The sequence below is a fragment of the Sitophilus oryzae genome, unplaced genomic scaffold, assembly GCF_002938485.1.
Source record: "Sitophilus oryzae breed Bouriz unplaced genomic scaffold, Soryzae_2.0 scaffold_551_pilon_pilon, whole genome shotgun sequence".
In the NCBI taxonomy this organism is placed as follows: Eukaryota; Metazoa; Arthropoda; class Insecta; order Coleoptera; family Curculionidae; genus Sitophilus; species Sitophilus oryzae.
The window spans coordinates 1,691,581-1,697,261 of NW_022147142.1; positions in this window are offsets into that span (position 1 = coordinate 1,691,581).

The window sequence follows — 5,681 nt, forward strand, 5'->3', positions numbered from 1 at the left end:
TCCTCGACTTAAGAAGTAAACTTAATCCTGAAGCAGATATGCGGATACAACTTTCAAACATTGAACCCGATATCGACAAACTTGTATCAAACAAACAGGCCCATCCTTCGCATTAAGCTCATAAAAATATTTGTAATGAATATTTAAGTGTTTTACTGTTTCTGAGTTATTAATATATTATGTACTTAATTCTTACATTTTTTTATTTACTCTTAATTTAGAAGCTCAATAAGTAGTATTAATATCGATATATTGACACAAAACCAAACATGCACTATGTCTTATATTTAAGAATATAGGGTAGGGGTTCCCTAGAAAAAAAAAGTGCACTCTAGGGTTCCTCACTCTACAAAAGATTGAGAAACACTGATTTAAGTAATAAGGACTGCCATCCGGATGTGGCGCATGTTGTTTTAAAATTAAAATTTGGCATCGAAGAAAGATTTTCAAATGTAGAGCAAAATAACACTTGCCATTTGTACTTTTCTAGATCCTAGATTTAAGATGTTGGCTTTTTCCAATGAGAAATTAGCAGATAATATAAAAAAAAATGTATTAGGACTCGTAAAGCAACCTCAGCCCGGAAAGTACCACAGGTGCCGAAATACCTAGCAATATTGATACCGATTTCAGATGAAGAGTTGTCCGTATGGGGAAGTTTTAAAGACTATTTCGAAAAATACCAAGCCAAAAGCGACATCAACTTCTCAAGCAATTATTGAGGTTCAACGTTACCTAGAGGACGATTTGCTGCCACAAAATGAAAATCAGTGTGAGTGGTGGTTTAATCATAAATACATACCATTATCCGGTCTTAAGTGAAGTTTTTTGTGAGAAATTTTGTGCGTTAGCAACATCGGTACCTTGCGAACGATTGTTTTCAAAAGCTGGGGAATTGATAACATATCGCAGAAATCGCCCAAAAGCCAATAAAGCCAGAACGCTTATTTTTTTAAATGTTAATGAAAACTTGGTTAAAAAATTTTCCTAATATAAAATTATTGTTTATCTATAAAGTGGCTAGTAATATCTCACCTTTTGTATTCAAAAGCTTTCTTTTTTTTATACCATTTAAAAAAATTGTTTTTTTATTTTAGGGAATTACCTATAATTTTTTAGTTTTAGTTACTTATTCTTGTTTTTTATTATTTGTAATAAACACTTAGCCTTAATAACTTTTTTATAAGAAACATCAATGCAATAGAATTACACATATGTTATTTTTTCGTGTAGTCATATAATAAATTTGGTCTAATATAAAATTAGTGTTTGTCTATAAAGTGGCTAGTAATATCTTACCTTTTGTATTCAAAAACTTTCTTTTTTTATAACATTTAAAAAAATAGTTATTTTTTTTTTATTTTAGAGAATTACCTATAATTTTTTAGTTTTAGTTACTTGTTCTTGTTTTTTATTATTTGTAATAAACACTTAACCTTAATAACTTTTATATAAGAAACATCAATGCAATAGAATTATACATCCGTTATTTTCTAATTTAGTTATATAATATAAAAGTTATCTCACTGGAAGAAGTGAAGCAGTAAAAATCCAAGGACAACAATCTACCTCTAAATGCGTTACAAGCGGTGTGCCTCAAGGTTCCATACTTGGGCCATTGCTATTTACCCTATACACGTCTCAGCTCACCTGCAATTTAAAATATGCTTCTATTCATCTATATGCTGATGACACACAATTGTACCTGTCCTTCCCTCCTTCCGAAATTTTAGTAGTAAATGAGAAATTATCCTCTGATTTGGCTCTCCTCTGTAATATTTCTAAGGCACACCCTGAACTAAATCAAAAAATGCCAACTCCTACTTTTTGACGGTCCCAATGCAGAGATAGACATGAAAATTTTGTCAAAATAAGCCTGGAGAATGAAGTGTTGAAATGTACTCATGTGGCAAAAAACCTAGGGTTATTCATGGATGTTCGCTTAAGGTTTACAGAGCATATTGACAATTGTATTAAGAAGGCGTTCAATAATTTAAAATTAATATATCGGAGTAAACACCTGCTGAACAGTAACATGAAGAAAATGCTTTGTGACAGCCTTGTTCTGTCACATTTCACGTTTTGTGACGTGCTCTACAGTTCATGCTTACTGTCACGTGACCAAAAGCGAATACAGTATATTCAAAGTTATTGTGTGCAAATGATATCTGGGTTGAGAAAATACGATACAGGCATTAGCGCAAAACTGAAAAGAAATTAAGTGGCTAGATAACATAGTCTAGTCCTTTATAATAAAATCATCTTTAAAAAACAACCTGAATACTTGTACCAAAAAAAATAAAATTTAGATTTGAGGCGCACAATCTAGATCTCCGGCATAAATTCTTGTTAACACCTGCCTAAGCATAAAACGACCCTTTTTGAAAGGTCATTTAGCTATAACATAGCAGTTCTCTACAATGATGTCCCTATCAATTTAAAAAGTGCCCCGCCTGAAAAGTTCAGATTGGAAGCTAAAAGACTGATAATAAGCCACGTTTTTGATAAGTACATTATATTACATATCTATTTTTTTATTTTTTTTTTGGTTGGTGCTTGTTGGATGTAAGCGGTTTAATTGTAAACTTTAAGATAGACTGTTTTCTTTTTTTTTGTAATTGAATTTATTGTAGCTCTTTTTTTTGGAAAAGCAATGCTTCAACTTCGCCTTTTGTAATACTTATGGATTACAATAAAGACTATTTATTATTATTATTATTATTATTAATAAATTAGGTCTAAATATTATGATTTATCATACTTATAACATAGTGTAAAACTTAGAAAGAGACCCGAATAATAGAGATCGTTTTTGGAAGGTTAGACCATTATATGACGCTCTTAAATCTAAATGTCAGGAACTAGACCTTGAATCGGAGTTTTGTATTGATGAACAAATAGTCCCATTCAAAGGGAATCTAAATGTTAAGCAATACATTAGAGGAAAGCCATGCCCCTGGAGGGTAAAGATTTTTGCTTTATGTGGTAAAAGTGGTCTCCTATATGACATTTTGATTTATCAAGGTGCCACGACTGAATTGAACGCCGAACAGTCAGCGGTTTTTGGTCTTGGTGCTTCAACAGTAATGAAATTATGTGAGCGTCTGAAAGGACCATATGTAAAATTGTACTGCGACAACTATTTCTCAAGTTACAATTTACTGCAGTGGCTTCGCCAAAAAAATATATATGCTGCCGCACTGTGGTCAATTTTTAAAAATTAACAGGAAAATATTAAAAAATCTGATGAAGCTAAGCGGCGTCAAAAACTCCATAAGTAGGCTTTGAAATAGTTGCTAAGAACATTTCGTTAACAAATATGTCAAAGGTCGTTGCGAATTTACTGTTATTTTGATTGAAAATGTAGTATAGTTGACAAATTAAACTAAATAATCTTGTTATTTGCACATGAATATAGTTTTTAATTTACGTATTCCGTGCAAAAAAGTTATATGTTATTAATACTATCTAAAATGGAAAGAGCAATTGTTGTTGGTAAGTTTTTGACATTAATGTTCTTCTGTTGAGTATTAAATATGAGTAAATAATTTTGATATCGTTAGATTTTTTAATTATTAGAATATACATTTTTTAACGAACTAGCAGAAAAAAAAAGTCTTATGAGGTTTCAGTTTTAAATTAGACAACTTTACCAAACCTACAAATTTACCGTCCTAGTCCGTCTGTTAAGGCCAGGCCATTTTTTAGGACGTATTGCCCATATTAAACGCTTGGAGGTTGTTGACTTTTTAAAAGCAACTGTTAGCAAAATCTGTAAGATCCATAGTAGTATTCTTGTAAAATGATAATTTTTAAATATCTAACATATATGCAAATGATCGCGACCAAAATCTATTTAAAATAAAAAATAACGAAACTTTTCCAAGTTTTTAATTATTATACACCCTGTATACCACCTGTTCTTATTAATTATATTATTAATGTAATTTTATGATACCTAACATATAAAATCGGATATACAGGGTTGTTCACCACATACGACACTGAGTATTGTAGCTAAACGATTAGATTTTTACAAATTGTAAGTTTTGGGTTCATTGAAGGACGGTTAGAGCTACAATTAAAAAATAATTTTGCAAGATACAGAGTGTCCCAAATAAGTAAAAAATATTATAGTTGTAGTTTTTTAAATGGAACACCCTGTATATTATTCTATTTTTAGATTCTACGACTGAAATAAAGGTAAATTTGATTAAGGTTTATTGCACTTAAACCTTACCGTTTTTGAAATATTTTTAATTTTGTGAAATTGCAGTAAAAAATTTAAGGCTGCATTTCTTCAAGGGTATTAAAGGTTTTAATACTAAATATTTACTAAAGATTATTTATTGATATTATGTTGCAATAATAAAAATTATACTACCTTATACAGAGTGTTCAAAAAGTTATGTTAAATAATTACTAGCTTTCAACGACAATAACTTGTTTAATTTAAATGGAACACCCTGTATATTTTACGTGAATCAGATGCACAATTTAATTGTCTATCAAATTGTATTATACCATTTTTTACCTATATCTTCAAGTTTTCGTAGAAAATGCATTTTCTTTGCATTTTCTTATTATTTAGGCCTCATTTATCACTATACCCATGGAATATTGACATTTTAGATTTTTTTTAAAGCAACATATGTACAAAATATACAGGTGGTAAAAATAATAATATTGTAAGCCTATTTGTTTACAAAAAGAAAATTATTTAAATCTTTGTAAAAGAGTATACCAATTATTACTAATTATTAATATACTCCGCCTATTATATTTCCGCCTAACAATTAGTTAATGACATACTTAATTGTTTTAGTTAATAAATTATTCTAAATAAATGTGGATTTGACTCAGAAATCAATACAATTATAAGCTATGAAAATGAACGTCTCTTTTAAAAAATCGTCAAAAAAAATAAAATTTATAAGGTGTTACTTTGTACCACACTATCCATTACACATACAAAACTATTTTTTTCAGTATTTGGAGCAATTATTGTTAATCAACGTAAACAGTCAATTAATGTAGTTTAAATACTAGGATCATATTAATTTGGTGCTATTTCACAAATATGTAAAGAGTTTTTCTTATTTTTTAATGAAATAAACGAATTAGATCGATAATATTAGTATCTGGTACTCTTTGAATATTTGTTACATTTTTAAAAATAATCTAAAATGTCCATATTCCATGGCTATAGTGATAAATGAGTTCTAAATTATAAGAAAATGCTACTTCTGCGAAAACTTGAAGAGATAGGTAATAAATGGTATAATACAATTTGATAGACAATTAAGTTGTGCATCTGATTCTCGTAAAATATACAGGGTGTTCCATTTAAATTAAACAAGTTATTGCCGTTTAAAGCTAGTAATTATTTAATATAAATTTATAGACACCCTGTATAAGGTTGTACTTTGTTTATTATTACAACACAATATCTGATCAATAAATAAACTTCAGTAATTATTTAGTATAAAAAACTTCGATACCCTTGGAGAAATGTAGCCTTAAAATTTTTAGTGCAATTTCATAAAATTAAAATATTTCAAAAACGGCAAGATTTAAGTGTGATAAACCTTAATCAAGTTTACCTTTATTTTAATCGTAGAATCTAAAAATATAATAATATACAGGGTGTTCGATTTAAAAAAATAAAACTATAATATTTT